Below are 17252 nucleotides of genomic sequence, written 5' to 3'. Positions count from 1 at the left end.
TTTCAGCTGCCGTAGGATTAATTTTCTTCCTTGTAGCTAGTACAGTGCTATGTTTTTGGATTTTTGTTTTTTTTTTTTTTTCTGATTTAGTCTGAGAATAATATCGATAAAACCATGTGGTTTGGGTGTTGCTAGATAGTGCTTACCCTAATCGTTTGTTTCCCATGCTTTGCTAGTGAAGAGGGGCACAAGAAGCTGAGAGTGAGCATAGGCACAGGACACCTGACCTGAACCAGCCAAAGGGGTATTCTGTACCACAGCATGTCGTGTTCTATGTAGAAACTGGGGGAGTTGTCCAGAAACCACTGATGGCTGCTGGGGATGGGCTGGGCATTGGTGGTGCGCAATTGTATTGTGTATCACTTGTCTTTCTTGGGTTTTATTCCTGTCTTTTTATTATCTCCCTGACACACTCGTTATTATAATATTGTTATTATAATATTTTATTTCAATTACGAAACTGTTCTTAACCCACAGATTTTGCCTTTTTTCTGATTCTCCTCTCACACTGTGGCGGGGGGGGGGTGTGTGTGGATTGGGGGTATATGTGTGACATGAGCAAGTAACTGTGTGGTACTTATTTGCCAGCTGGGGTTAAACCGCGACAACAGTAGCAATAACAAATAAAAACATTCTTGTAAATATTTTATAGAACAGGGCAGGTTATTTGCTTTACAAGAATAGTAAGATCCTGTCAAGACTTTCTTCCTTCACTTACAAAGAACTTTGAAAGAGAACATGCTTTGATCTTTCAGGCATGAATGTTTCTATTGTTATCCTTCACTTGTTTAAAATGATAACGCCAAGACCCTGATATAATATTAAATAGTGTGTTATTCTTTTTAGATTTGAATAATTTTCTGCTAAGATGATCTCCCTGAGGCCTTATTTGCCTTTTTAAATATAAGTGCATAGGAAATAAAGCAAACATTATTTAGTTGTTAATTCTGCTGTACCTGATTTGTTTCATGCTTTGTGAAAACTTTGTAGCCTGCATTTATATTTCAAGGTATAGGCAAAGTTATCATGGAAACTGTTAAACTAAAAAGAGGGGTAAAAAATAATATTATGCACTGAGCACAAAAAGTAGTATGTAATCTCATAGCTTCTATCTATAAGGGACATTCCTTTGTTCCTTACAAATATGCTCAGTTACACTTGTTACTTGAGATATTATGATTTCTGTAATTCTAAGTAAATTATATTCTCTTCTGTCTACTTGTAGAGGTGGATGCAGGTTAAAAGTAGGTGAGAAAAAGAAATTAACAGTTGCATAGCTATTAGTTTTCTCTGTAACACAAGCTAGTAAAAATGCTTTAAAATTCCACCAAATATAGGATGAGAAATAGGACTTAGAAACAGTAATTTGCAAGCTGACATTGCAGGCTGGTGTTAGGTTTGAGATCTGGGTTCAGGATACATGCACATGCTGGGAATCCAGAGCCACATAGGTATTAGATAACAGAAGATGAAGATAGGTAACTGACTGCTGTTGGTGGATTTACTAAAACATCCTCCTTGCTGTCTTCAAAGTATTCATAAAAGATTTATGTTTGATTTAAACAATTAATGGTAGTGGAGTTTACTGTTTTATATAGAAATAGGGATTCAGGACTGTTTTTAGGTAGCTACCAAGCATCCTATTGGTTCTTTACACCTCACCTTTTTTAATGATATAATTTGAAACCTGGTCATGTAAGATGGTGGGGTGTTTTTTGGGGTGGTTGGTGTTTTGGGGTTTTTTTTGGACACTACCATGAACGTAGTGCTAGAGGAGGGAAGAATGTACTTGAATTCACAATAGCAATTAATTATATTCACAATTAAGAATATATTCATATGTGAAAATTTATGATTCAGTTCATCACATTCTAATTTGATTAGATCTAACAGTCAACAGGTTCTGTAGATACAAATGGAGTTGGTATGATTTGGGCCAGAATCAGTGTGTTTAGCTGCTGCGGTGTCATACGCCTTCCAGCAGTAGGTATCTACTAATAGTATTCAAGACTTTAGAACAAACATCTGCTGAATGGAGACAGGGAAACAATACAACTGAAATTTACAACAGGTAACCTAACGCAACTTCCTGGTATTTCATTCATTTAGTAAGATATCTGATAGTTAACAACTGCACATGGTATACAGTATATGCTATATATAAAGTGTATATATATATATATATACACACTATATATAAAATAACAGTGTGGATGTTGTCTGTATAGCATTCAGTGTGGGTCATGCAGGAAATTACTAATGTAAACATGATGATTAAATATGTGATCTATAAATTAAGAGTTAGGAAGGTGCTATTCTGACAAAGGGGTAGTTATTGAAAGGCATAGTTAGTATTGTTTCCTAGATGTTAGTCTGTAGACTCATTTTTCTTCCTGAGCAAGCTTTGCATGAAGCTCAGTTATGTGAATTTTCTTATCATCATTTATGAAAATAAGACTTGGAACCTTAGATAATTTTATGGCTTTGTTGGCGCATAGACGAAGTGGAATAGCCCTGGGATCATTTAATTTCATTTACTTGCTGCCAAGGAGGGAAATTTCATGTTTTATTTAGTTTTACAACTCTATACCAATTTTGAATTTGAAGCCAGGTTCGGAAATTCATAATAATGTTGACAAACATCAAAAAGCCAGGTTCAGAAATTCATAATAATGGTGACAAACATCAAACAATGTTTTAAGATCTTTTTATTAGCATATTAAGAAATAGGCAGGTTACCTTGGTATTCAATAGTGTTTTCTTGTGCAACTGAATTAAATGACAGTGCGTGTGACAGTGTATGCAAGAATAATGAATTTACAATCTGTGTGTGAATTTAATTGGTTTGTTTCACAGTTATGTCACACATAGATTGTTCTTTTGAAAACTGTGGCCTGCATTGCACAAAATCAGGTAACCTGGTAGGAGGTAGAGAAATAATAGAATGCATGTCTGTTAGTGTGAGTCCTGACTACTATTATTCATGAAGTGATACATTTAAATGTTTAAAACAGTTTTTATTAAACAAACAAAAAAAATGTTGCAAGACAAAATTTGGCTATTTACATTTCTTGGACTGTAATACTCTTGCATACTGAATGAAAAGCCTAGGTTCAATTATGATGAAACTAGTAGAATGTAAGCATGCAAATAATTTAATGTATACATGACTTTGACATGAAGATTTGAAAAGCTACTTTCCTAAAGGAAAAAAGAAAACACAGCTAATAGCATAAAAAGTTTCAAGGCAAAAGGAGAAAGCAGTGTGACAAAATGATAGAAAATGTAAATAATGGAGGCAGAATGGTGGTTGGCTTTTGTTACTTAAACATAAAACCTGGAAGAAATACTTACAGAATACTGACAATAATTATAAGCGAAACGTAGGTGCATGAGTGAAGGAAACAAAGGCAGAATGGATTTACTGTAATTCATAAAATGACCCCATGCTTTTTTTATAAACACCAAAGCATACTTGACAGTATTGCTTATGGTGTAAATGGACAGAAATATTTTCTGCTGTATTTAGAATGATGTAGATTTTGGATGGGGCGTTTTATTAGAAAGTCTGATTCTGTAAATATCTGTGGATGTGCTTGGCTGTGGCCACTACTACAAACCACTTGTCTGAGTACTTAAATGTAGTCTAAAAATGCTCTATTAATTTAACTTTGCATAAATTATAAAAATAAAACTGAGAAATTGTATTCTCAAAAAATTTATTTGTTGATTTCCTTTCAATGGATCTGATATTAAAGTGGTTTTTTTTTGGCTTTTTTTTTTTTTTTTTGAGGAGGAGGGGGGAAAAATAAAAATAGAGATTTATGGTAAGCATGCCAAAAGCATATAGGAAGACTATTTAAACTCTTTTATTGATGAACATGTTTCAGGAAGTTTTATAAGCTTAAATAGGCCTACCAAAACTTAACTACATAGGCTTTTGGTTTTTCCCTTCTTCACCCCGAAGTGTTTTCAAATATCGAAGATGTTGTAGGCTCCTTAGTAGAAGTGTTAATATTATCACAGTCTATATGATATAATCCTGGCAAATACAAGTAAGCTAACATAAAGATTCATGAATGAGAGTAGTGAAAGAAAATACAGAAACATCATAGAGTTTCAGGATTGCTTACAGAGGAGCAGGAGTTCCATAGCTCTCTGGTGATGCATCAAGACTGACTGCAGTTCTCTTTCCATCTTGATAAGCATACCATCCTGAACAGTGGAGAAATTCAGAAGTCTAGCAATATTTAGAAATAAGTAAGAACTGAAGAGGATGTGGATTCTGATTTCCGGTTAGCCGATTTGTACTTTGGCTACAGTTCACTACTTAACAGGTTATCAAGCATGCCACCCAATTGGATACTTCAGTAACAAGTTAGATAAAAATAAATACTTCTTAGATATCTCCTCTTGAAGTGATTTTAATTTCATAAAAAAAATTATTTTAATAACATTCATGAAGTATTCAGTGTTTTAACAAAGTGGACAAAGGTTTGAGGAAATAAAGGTATAAATCCCATTTTATCTATGTTCCATTTGCTTTCTGGAATCACTGAGCATGCCAAGGAGTTCTTACAAATTGTTTCAAAATTGTTTCAGATAACAAAGGTATTACTATTACTACAAAGAAATGTTTGAAGATAGAAAAACTGTCTTCCTGAATTGTACCCAAGACCTGCCCCAAATTTATTTACCGAATTTTATATGTTCTAGCCAGATTGTGTAGTCTGAAAAGCTTATCATGCAAACCAGTGAAAGTCTATATTTCATCCTGGGAGCACCATTGGTCTTACACACTTAGACTTACTTTAGTTGCTGATTGGTTTTGTCAAAAGAAAGTATCAGCTCTGTCTCTTCATCAAGAGTAGAACATCAGCAATTTTTGAAAACACAGTCAGGATGCTTGATACAATTTGAGTTTTATTTTTGACCAGGAAAAAAATTTGCATTCATACCCAAGTCCTTTAAATCTTTTTAACATGCATAAATGATAGTAATTTATTTTTTCTTTGGTGTATATCTGAATTTTTAATTTTGAATTACGTGTTTTTAGAGATTTGTTTTGCTACCCTTAGCACAGAAGCATAGATTAAGCTGCTTGAGATCTGTTATTTTGGAATAGATCATGTTAATTTTAAAAATAAATAACTAGGTTAACAGCATGGACTGTTATGCTCAGGTCCTAGCCTTATTTACATGCGTGTGTTCCTTTCTTGATCTTTCTATCTCTGTGAGATTTCATTATCTTTGGCCATATTTTTCAGTGTGCCAGAGTATTTATAATCTTGGATTTTGTTCTGAAGCTAATCCTGTATATACTTCTGTTAGAATAGCTAATTAAACGAAAAAGAAACAATAAGTTGTAGCAATCTTTGTTAGTGATCAAATGCCTTTAAAATATTTCAGGTATTTAATTTTTTTCATAATTTTTTATTTGAAGGTATTAAGTCTATGTGGCAATACACATTAAATGCTTTAATATTTACCTCCTGTACAAAAGTATACTGTCTCTGTTACATTTCTGATATTTCTGTTTCATACAGAGAGGAAAAATAGGTCTTTCAAGAAAATCTTTCTGTAATATATTGAAATGTATAGGGGCTAGACATGATGTGGTATAACAGTGAGTCATGGAGTTTGCACAGTTCTTTTGTTTCAATAAAATGTACTGCTACTTCAGAGAAGACATGGGTAGTCAAAGAAATGTTTAACAAAATAAGACCTGAAGTATTTGTCAAGGCCACATCCATTTTTATTTTTTTTTTTATAGAGCATTCTTGATAAGGCTTTTGTGGTGCAAGAAAAGCAGGTGGTTTGCTCTGATCCACCAACAATACACTGATTTAATTTGTATCAAAGATATAATATTTTGCAAAACACTGTTTTACCTTAAAGTCCCAGGTGATGCAAGCTGTGTTCTGTACAACTTCTCAGTGTCTACACTCTATAATCACACTTAAATTGAAAGAGGGTAGATTTAGATTAGATATTGGGGAGAAAGAATACTGTCTATGAGGGTGGTGAGATGCTGAACAGGTTGCTCAGGGAAGTTGTAGCTGCCCCATCCCTGGCAGTGTTCAAGGCCATACGGGATCAGGCCTTGAGTAATCTGTTCTAGTGGAAGGTGTCCCTGCCCATGGCAGGGTGTTGGAACTAGATGACCTTTAAGGTCCGCTCCAGCCCAAACCATTCTATGATTCTATGAAATTATTACATTTTTCAAATTTCTCTGATATTGGTGCATAGATTATACCACTAAGTAAGGTTTAAGAAGATAATGATTCTAGCCCTGACCTTCTATGCTTTTGTCACAAGCACAGAATTGTGCTGGGCAAGTCTGTGGTGTTATACTTTGTGCATTAAGTTTATCGTTCATTCTGTTTAATTACATTCATTGTATTCAAGAGTTGGAAGAAGAAATATTTTTATGCATTGTCTTAGATTTGAAGCTCCAAAATCGAGTGGTGGTGTCATTTCTGTTAATCATACAGTTAGCTACTAGTTACGAAGATTTTGGTATGTGATCTCTAAAGCAAGATATCAATTCTTTTTTTTTTTATTTTTTTTCTGTTAGGAAAAAATATCAGGATTCTTTGTTGTTTAACTGTGGAAAATATGGATTCAATGAGCCTGTTACACTAAAGTAGATTTGAAATGTAGATAAAACTTTGCTTTTACAAAATCATATCTTCCAAATTACTTTTTTTTTTTTTAAAAACCAGAAGTCCAATTATTGTTTGAGCAGAAAGTGTAAAAGTTCAAAATGTGGAGGCAATGCAGTATGTTGAGTGCAAATATACTGACACTGAGCAATGTCTGAGCAAGCAGGAACTTGGGAACCAGTGAAAAATCCACAGTGAATGTTAGTATCAGGATCACTACTGAATGACAGGTAGTATTTTAGGTGTTTCTATCATATCTGTCACCATGGTAACTTAGTAGCTTTCTAGCTTTCAACTGAGTGTGCCCCAGAGGAGAGGGTACTGGTGGATGAAAGATTGGATATGAGCCGGCAATGTGTGCTTGCCGCCCAGAAGGCCAACTGTATGTTGGGCTGCATCCAAAGGAACGTAGCCAGCAGGTCGAGGGAGGTGGTTCTGCCTCTCCACTTCGCTCTGGTGAGACCCTACCTGGAGGTCTCGTCCAGCTCTGGAGTCCTCAGTACAGGAAAGATTTGGACCTGTTGGCGAGGGTCCAGAATAGGGCCACAAAAATGATCAGTGGGCTGGAACACCCCATCTATGAGGAAAAGCTGAGAGAGCTGTGGTTGTTCAGCCTGGAGAAGAGAAGACTGCAGGGGGACCTTATTTTGGGCTTTCAGTTCTTAAAACGTGCCTGTAAAAAAGATGGGGAAAGACTTTTTAGCAGAGTCTGTTGCGATAGTAAAGGGGTTTATAGTTTTAAACTGAAAGAGGGGAAAGTCAGTTTGGATGTCAGGAAAACATTCTTTACAAAGGTGGTGGTAAAATACTGGAGCAGGTTGCCCACAAAGGTAGTGGATGGGGCATCCCCGGAGACATTTAAAGGTGGATATGGTTCTGGGTAATCTGATCGAGTTGAAGATGTCCCTGCTCATTGCAGGGGGGGGCAGACTAGATGATCTTTGAAGGTCCCTTCCAACCCAAACTATTCTATAATTCCGTACTGACACTGAGCAATCTCTGTGTAAGCAGGAACTTGGGAACTAGTGAAAATTGAAATATTGTAAAATATTTCTACTATGAACTGTTATGTTTAACAGTGAAGTACATATGAATATAAATTTAAGGCTTGTTCTGACTTGTCAGCTTTGTTTTGTTTCTTTCCAATTTGTTTCTTTCTTTCACATATTACCTTATATTATCCTTCTATGACAACAGAGTCCTTTCTGTGGCAGCAAGAAACATCAGAAGGTATTTTAAGGTCCTCTGTTATTGAACATTGAATGGGAACATCAATTAGAGAACATAGTTTTTTTTTTTCTTTCCCATCATAAGGGAAGAAATCTGAGAGGTTTCAGAGAAATTTTCTATAATACTTGGTTTTGGTGGTGAGCTTAAAAATACATAAAGCTGAAATATAATTACTATTCAAATAATATCTTTTTAATAGTGTTCTTGCCCTTTAAATCATGTTTGGTTTTTTTAATGTGATGGGGGAAGGAGGAGGGAGGACTTCTAAGTTTTTTAAACTTTGCCAAAATGAACCTGCATTCAGAGTCTTAGAGGAATGGAAATAAGCCCAAATCATTTGGAAATCTTAATATGAAGGTTAGTTTGTTTTTTGTTTTTTTTTGTTTGGTTATTTTTTTGCATTTGAAAACTGGAAATATCAGTCTGGGCATGAATTTCTCTAATTATCTAGTATTTTATGCAACTGTTTTCATTTTCCATTATCTTTTTATGCACTCAAAAAAATATGGCTGCCATTGTGGAAAAAATGAAGGTAAGAGATGGGATCAAGCTAGAGCTAAGAGGTTTTTAAGATTTCTTAGATTTATTTTTTTCTTTCTTTCTGAATCATATACTTTAAATGCTTATCTGAAACTTATGTACAGACATAGTTTAGAAAGCATGGTGTGTTCTTTAAGCATTAAATTGCTGAGTATATAGTACACACTAACAGTAAGAGACTTAAATTTATTAGTTTTGCCTCATGGTTTACCTACACATACTGGAAACTAAATCAAAATTAACAAGAGTAACCTGAGGGATTGGGATTTACTATATATTAGTTAGAATCTATTATTTAATCTTTTCTTCCTGTTGTGAATTATGTTTTTTTTTTCTGTAAACCAAGCTAAAGAGTTGGTGTTCTAAGAACTACTTGTTTTTGTTTTTTTTTTTTTACAGCTGTTGATATGATGGCATAGAAGTGTTTAAAATCACAGTTGTACCTTAACAGTGCTTTAGCACTACATAATAAAGAGAATTTTGTAAGCATCTGTACTTTTATATTAGAAGTCCTTGACTTAGCATTGTCACGCTTTCAGGTTATATAGTGTTTCCATACCAAATCAGTATCACTGATTTACACCTATTGAAAATCCAACCACACAAAACCCCAACACAGGCACTTTCAATCTTGTGTCTTGAATTCAATATTTTTCTGAGAAGTACATAACAGAAACATGTTATCTGCCACTCAGTCTTCATTAAGTAGAGATAACATTCCCAGGAAACTCTTTAATATCTGATTTCAGTTTCATTAAATAATACGCTGTCTTACAGGAAATGAAACTGAACCAAGGGTCTGTGGTCCTCTCACCTATTGCCATAAGCAAAGTAATTTTGGTCTAAAATATAGATGATTCATTTTGGAAGTTTAAGCAGGAATTAAACTTATTCAGTAAGAATTTTAATAGAATAAGGCTCTTGAAATTAAACTATTTCAAATCTTGCATATTGCTGTAGTATATATTTAATATATTTTAAAATTAGAGCTAATATTATATTTTTTGCCTAGGATTTGTCAGGCTGTATTAGAATAAGTATTTCAGTGCTGTTCATTAATATGTTAACAGCTTTTATATACTGACATGCTGATGTGCTATTTTAAACCTTTTTTTCCCTAAAGTGAGTGCTAGTGCTGTTTTGTATTTGGAGAAATTAAATTTAAGTTCTATTTCACTACCAAAAAATTTCTCACTTTGAGAAGAGCTTCTGTCACTGGTATAGCTAACTCTTAATGTTGACTGTATACAACAAAATAGTTTTACTTACAGATAGGCATTACAAGTGAATCCTTGAGAAAAGGAAAGCAAACTGTTTTTTTTTCTATATAAATATTAAATTAACTAAATGGTTAATTAGCCTATTTGCATTGTTTTCCATCTAGTGGTTTAAGTATGACAAATTGCTAGGTTCTAATCAATTTAATGGACACCTGATTAGCATCTTCAGCAGCTGCCTCTAAAATTCAGCTTTTATTTACTGTTTTGACTAGGTCCTCTTGGCATTGGCTTTACAAAATGGGAGCTGTGATTAGTACATTTAAATGTTTTACAGATTTTTTTGTGTTTAAAAAGGATTTTGCTTTTTGAGTCAAGCAAAGCAAGGAAATCAACTATGTAGTTCATGCAGTATCAGTGATTAGAACAATAAGCTGTAGAGGATTTTTTCCAAATAATAAGTCTATAACTTATTAAACCCACTTGTAATAATGAACATTTATATTTGAATCTTCTATGTTGTGGGCAAAGAGTCACAGTTTTTCTTGTTTTCTTGTGACAAAGTCTTGGACATGATTTGCATGCTTTTGCCTATTTCATAAAGGTCCCCAGTTGCAGGTTATTAAGCACTGTTGTTAAACACTGTTGCTGTAAAATACTGTTTTCTTGCTCGACAGACACAATATCTGAGTCATAATGTGCTTGTTCCTGGTTATGTAAAAAAGAAAAAAAAAAGAAAATTGAGGATAAAGGTGGGTCTCTTATTTCTGTCTAATTTCTTAATTCTAGACCATCTCTCTACTCTGAGGGTTTTTTTTTAAATGCAAGCTTCCATGTTGCAGTACTTATTTTTTATTTTCTAATATTTGACCAGTCCCTTTGTGCAACATTATATACTGCCAGTATGTAAGTTTCTGCTTAACAGAAAATATTTAAATGTAGAATTTGTTCTTGTTTCACAATTCTGACACTTTTAAGTATGTTTTTATTGTGGACTTTTTGTTTGGTTTTAGTATATCTGGTAAATTGAGATATATATCACTACAGAAAGAAAGAATATACAAACATGAGAAAATACATGAATAAATGCATGAAATATATGTGTAGTTCATGCATGCATACGTACATACTGCATCAATGTACGTTGTACATACTTCAGCTGTCTGGACTAAGAGTTTGTCTTCCTGATTTTACTTACAGTTGATGACTTGGCCATAAAACATTACTTTCTTGATTAAAGTGGAGGTCTAGGATCAGCATTTACTGAAAAGACTGTTTGGATGTTGTATGTATGGAAAACCATTTCCATTTGTAAAGTCAAATGACCAGACAGTATGCCTTTTGTGGCAAGATACTATATCAAATCGAAACCCTAATGAAAGCATTTAGAATCTGTGGAGTGCATATTTAATAAGGAAGAGTTCAAAGGACAGAATTAACTTAGCATGATCTTGAGTGTCATGCAAAGACTGTAAAATTGCCAAAATACTGTTTTAATTTCAGAACCAGCAACTGCAGAAGTGACAAAATAATTTCATATTATTTTAAAAAATATAACAGGAACTTTCTCTGTCCCTCAGTAATAATGGATGCTGTGAAGACCAGTAGCATTTTTTTTGTACAGTTATTGTAGTTGTGCCTTTGAAACACATCCTTCAGCACCATATTTTAGCTTCCATTACCTTGTTAAGAAATGGTGTGACTTTCAAGGAGGTTGACTTTAGAATGTTTCTCTTATTTCCTGGTCATTCAGCTATATGATTATGCAATATTCATGTGCTGACCTGTTATTATCATGGGAATGTGAGTTAGTATGAAATATTTTTAGTTCACAAAATTAGAATTTCTTATTCGTTAAATGGTACTCTGGAGAATTAGTATGATTTAATTTGAGCTTTTCATATCTTGCTATTAATCTTGTGTAGTTTTTGAAAATAATATCTCTTTTTGTTGATTGGGGATTAAATACTGCAAGTTGATGGTTATTTGATAGCTTGTAATAATCTAATTTACTTGAGTACTGGACAGATCCAGAAACCATACTGAATCTGATTTGGAAGAAATGTCAATAATTACATTCTTTCTCCATCTGAATCACCAATGCAATTGCACAATTTTATATTTCCAGGTCAAGACAAAGCAGACTCAGGTCTCTTGTTCCTTAAACTTTGTTCTGTATGTTATGTTCTTTTCTGATATAGTGCATGTGTATTCTGGCTACAAGTGACATGTCTGACGTTATTCTTTTTCCTGAGCCTTGCTCTTAGTTTGGGGCCTGTAAGAGACAACTCTGTTTTCTTGAATTAAATTATTTTAAAGAGTTTGTTTGACTGTCTCAACAGAATAACCAAAATCCAGCAGAACCAGAGTTTATTCCAGAAGAAGTTCTAATACACTTATCCTTTAGTTGAAGTACACCAGTTTGCCAGAATATACATGTCAAGGCAGCAGGGCAGACATTTACAAGATATAAGTTCTTATTCAGTGGGAAAAAAATCTTGATAAATTTAGTCCTTTGGGAGAAATGAACTTTAAGGACCAAATGTGTACAGGAGAAACCTAGTTGTATGTTGCACTATCGTGTAATGTATATAAAGAACAGGGCTGAAAAAGATACTGTCATAAAGCTCCATATAATAAGAGAAATCTAGCATTAAGAACCTAGCGTGATTAATTTCAAAGATTTTTTTTGAAACTGCGGGTATTTTATGACTTGTATTTTATTTTCATTGTTAATTCTGTGGATTGTCATACAGGAAAAAAAAATTTTGACCTTCTTAAATAATGACCTTCTTAAATAAATACGGCAGTAAAAATGTAATGTTGCAGCAAAATGAAATTACACTAGATAAAGGGTAGAAATGCAATATACAGAAAAGGGTATGAACTTTTGGGTAAGAGCCATATAAAACAATTTCTGAAAATCAAAACCAACTTTTGATTTTCGTTATTTTCTTTTTCTCTGAAACAAGCTTAGAATCATATTTTGACAGTTCAAAACATTACTTTAGAGAGGGCTTAAACCTTTACTTTAGGCTCAAGAGCTTTAATTTGCTGTCATGTTTTGTCTTATGCAACATAAAAAAAAAAAAGCAGAACGCAAGAGAAGAGAAATTTAGGCATTTGTTAAGATTGCTAAAGAATATATAAATCTCACGTAAATGTATGCATTTTCAACACTGAGCAGACATTCTGACAGGCTAGGTGTCTGTAGAGAATCCTCAAGAGGCCTGAGCAGATCAATGTGCATTTCAACCTATGTTTCATAACAATTATACCCTTCAGGGGCATATCCAACGAAGCATATTTACTATGTGCTCTCTATTCCTGACACCATTGAGAATTCATTCCTAAGGTAGGAGATGATGCAACAGCTATTAAAAGCACTTCCAAGGTGTCTGTTTGTCAATATACTTTATAAAGTGTGTTACCAGAGGCATTTATCATAAAAAAGATCAAAAATTTTATCAGCTTTGCAAACTTTAGCTCGTTCCTGCCATTTTGTCGAGACTAAACAGACATGCAACTATGTTGTAAATAGGTGCAAGAATTAGGTGTGTAGGACATATGGTGTGTTCTCCCATTTACAGTGACATTTGTGTGGGATACTGACAGAGTCATTTGGCCACTTCTTTGCTAAATGTTAATGGAATGTCTCTACCTGTGGAAATTATGTAGTACCAGGGGAATGGGATAAGCAATTCTGTAATAAACATAACTCATTTGCTGCTCTTGTCAACCCTTGTAATAAGATTTACAATCTCTGTATGTAGCAAATTTTATAATAGGCTTATTATACTGCTCATACTGGATATTCATTTCTCCATGTAATCTCAATTCTGAGACTAATACCCTCCTACCCTTTTACTCAGTGAAAATAGCAGTGTAAATTTGGCTTTGCTGTGATCAGTCTCTAGGAATTAGATTGATCAGATATGAAGTACCAGTTGAAAATGGTATATACTCCGCTGTGCAAGATGAAAATAAAGCTCTAGTGCTGCTCTTCAGTTTGTGACACTGGAAAAAAAAAAATCAATTTATGATTATATGCCTGCTGCATGAGAAGCAAACTTAAATGTTTAATATTATGACCCTGCCCACAGGCAGAGTGTTAGAACTTTATTATCTTGAAGGTCCCTTCCAACCCAAACCATTCTATGATTCTCCTCTTAATACTCTTTTAAAGTATAGGAGATTTTTTTTCTCAGTGTTTTCATCTGAAAAAAATTACTAAAATTTTTATACTGTAGATTTTTACACATATCTACATGGAGGGAATAGTAAGTTATTGCATTTAGATACTAGAATTTCAAAATAAGGTTTTAGATATTAGTGAAGTGTTGCCAGTCACTGGAAGTTAAAATGTTTACCCAGCTGTGTTGGTAAATCTCACTTGTATGTCATCAGTTACCATGGGACAGTACAAATCTGAACTACACCTGAGGAAATCATTAGTAAGATTCTTCATAATTGCCTGCTTACAGTTTCTTTGGGCCCTTCGCTACAAGAGAGATATGGAGTTGCTGGAGTTGGTCCAGAGAAGGGCAACAAAGCTGGTGAAGAGTCTTAGGAACAGCTGAGGGAGGTGGGGTTGATGTTTAGTCTGAAGAAGTCTGAGGGGGGACCTTATCGCTCTCTACAACTGCCTGAAAGGAGTATAGAGCGAGGAGGTGGCTGATCTCTCCTCCCAGGCAACAAGTGATAGGAGAAGAGGTAACAGCCTCAAGCTGTTGAGACACCAGGAGAGGTTTAGACTAAATATTAAGGAAAATTTCTTCACTGAAAGGGTGATCAGGTACTAGAACAGGCTGCCAGGGAAGTGCTGGAATCATTGTCCCTGGGAGTGTTAACCACATAGATGAGCCCCTTAGTGACATGGTTTAGGGGTGGACTTGAGAGTCCTGGGAAATGGTTGGACTTGATGGTCTTAAAAGGTCTTTTCCAACGTGGTTGATTCTATGATCCTATGAAATGGCATGTTAAATAACTTCTAGTTGCATTATATTGTGGTTTTTCATATCTGTCTCATTACAAAGAAGGAACTTCTGTAAATCTGGGGGAAGTTCTCTGTGTTGCAATGAGACACGCAGACCTCTGTGTATATGCTTCATAGAATCATAGAATAGTTCGGGTTGGAAAGGACCTTAAGATCATCTAGTTCCAGCCCCCCCTGCCATGGGCAGGGACACCTCACACTAAACCATCTCACCCAGGGCCTCGTCCAATCTGGTCTTGAACACTGCCAGGGATGGAGCATTCACAACCTCCCTGGGCAACCTATTCCAGTGCCTGTTTAAGTTTTAACCTGTTACCCCTTGTCCTATCACTACAGTCCCTAATGAAGAGTCCCTCCCCAGCATCCCTATAGGCCCCCTTCAGATACTGGAAGGCTGCTATGAGGTCTCCACGCAGCCTTGTCTTCTCCAGGCTGAACAGCCACAACTTTCTCAGCCTGTCTTCATGTGGGAGGTGTCCTAGTCCCCTGATCATCCTCATGGCCCTTCTCTGGACTTGTTCCAACAGTTCCATGTCCTTTTTATGTTGAGGACACCAGAACTGCACACAATACTCCAGGTGAGGTCTCACAAGAGCAGAGTAGAGGGGCAGGCTCACCTTCGACCTGCTGGTCACGCTCCTTTTGATGCAGCCCAGGATATGGTTGGCTTTCTGGGCTGCGAGCAAACACTGCAGCCAGCTCATGTTCACTTTCTCATTGACCAGCACCCCCAGATCCTTCTCCACAGGGCTGCTCTGAATCTCTTCTCTGCACAGCCTGTAGCTGTGCCTGGGATTGCTCCGACCCAGGTGTAGGACCTTGCACTCGTCATGATTAAACTTCATGAGGTTGGCATCAGCCCACCTCACAAGCAAATCAGGGTCCCTCTGAATGGCATTCCTTCCCTCCAGGGTATCAACCGAACCACACACCTTGGTGTCATCAGCAAACTTGCTGAGGGTGCACTCAATCCCACTGTCCATGTCAGCGACAAAGATGTTAAACAAGACTAAGCTGGGAGGAGTGGCTGACACTCCAGAAGGCTGTGCTGCCATCCAGCGAGACCTGGACAGGCTGGAGAGTTGGGCAGGGAATAACTTGATGAAATATAACAAGGGAAAGTGTAGAGTCCTGCATCTGGGCAGGAACAACCCCAGGTTCCAGTATAGGTTGGGAAACGACCTGTTAGAGAGCAGTGTAGGGGAGAGGGACCTGGGGGTCCTAGTGGACGACAGGATGACCATGAGCCAGCACTGTGCCCTTGTGGCTACGAAGGCCAATGGCATCCTGGGGTGTATTAGAAGGGCGGTGGTTAGTAGGTCGAGAGAGGTCCTCCTTCCCCTCTACTCTGCCCTGGTGAGACCCCATCTGGAATATTGTGTCCAGTTCTGGGCCCCTCAGTTCAAGAAGGACAGGGAGCTGCTGGAGAGAGTCCAGCGCAGGGCAACGAAGATGATTAAGGGAGTGGAGCATCTCCCTTATGAGGAAAGACTGAGGGAGCTGGGTCTCTATAGTTTGGAGAAGAGGAGACTGAGGGGTGACCTTATTAGTGTCTATAAATATATAAAGGGGGAGTGTCACGAGGATGGAGCCAGGCTCTACTCAGTGGCAAACAATGATAGGACAAGGGGTAATGGGTACAAACTGGAACACAAGAGGTTCCACTTAAACTTGAGAAGAAACTTCTTCTCAGTGAGGGTGACGGAACACTGGAACAGGCTGCCCAGGGAGGTTGTGGAGTCTCCTTCCCTGGAGACATTCAAAACCCGCCTGGACACATTCCTGTGTAACCTTATCTAGGTGTTCCTGCGCCGACAGGGGGATTGGACTAGATGATCTTTCGAGGTCCCTTCCAATCTCTAGCATACTGTGATACTGTGATACTGTGATACTGTGAAGACCGGTCCCAACACCGATCCCTGAGGGACACCACTCGTTACTGGTCTCCAGCTGGACATTGAGCCATTGACCACAGCTCTTTGTGTGCGGCCATCCAGCCAGTTCCTTATCCACCAAGTGGTCCACCTATCAAATTGATGTCTCTCCAATTTAGAGACAAGGATGCCATGTGGGACAGTGTCGAACGCTTTACACAAGTCCAGGTAGATGACATCAACTGCCCTACCCCTGTTCATCAGTTTTGTAGCCCCATCATAGAAGGCCACCAAATTGGTCAGGCAGGATTTCCCCTTAGTGAAGCCATGCTGGCTGTCACCAAGCACCTTGTTGATTTTCATGTGCCTTAGCATGCCTTCCAGGAGAATCTGCTCCAAGATTTTGCCAGGCACAGAGGTGAGACTGACTGGTCTGTAATTCCCTGGGTCATCCATTTTCCCCTTCTTGAAAATGGGGGTTATATTTCCCTTTTTCCAGTCGTCGGGAACTTCACCTGACTGCCATGATTTCTCAAATATGATGGTCAGCAGCTTCGCAACTTCATTTGCCAGCTCCTTCAGGACCCGCGGATGGATCTCATCAGGACCCATGGACTTGTGCACGTTCAGATTTTTAAGATGGTCTCGAACCAGATCCTCTCCTACAGTGGGCACAAGGTCTTCATTCTCACAGTCCCTGTAGCTTGGTTGAAATAAATGTTTTCTTAGA

The 17252-nt window shown here is 36.8% G+C and overlaps 1 protein-coding gene across 15 annotated transcripts in view; it reads left to right on the top strand.

Annotated features, from left to right (window-relative positions):
- The window catches only part of CEP128 (centrosomal protein 128), a 140781-nt gene that overhangs the window by 50742 nt on the left and 72787 nt on the right, over positions 1–17252 (top strand). The window lies entirely within an intron of this gene.

This window comes from Pezoporus occidentalis, unplaced genomic scaffold (genome assembly GCF_034315485.1).
Source record: "Pezoporus occidentalis ecotype Australia unplaced genomic scaffold, CSIRO_AGI_Poc_V1 ctg47, whole genome shotgun sequence".
Lineage (NCBI taxonomy): Eukaryota > Metazoa > Chordata > Aves > Psittaciformes > Psittacidae > Pezoporus > Pezoporus occidentalis.
This window is presented reverse-complemented; position numbering and strand designations above follow the sequence as displayed.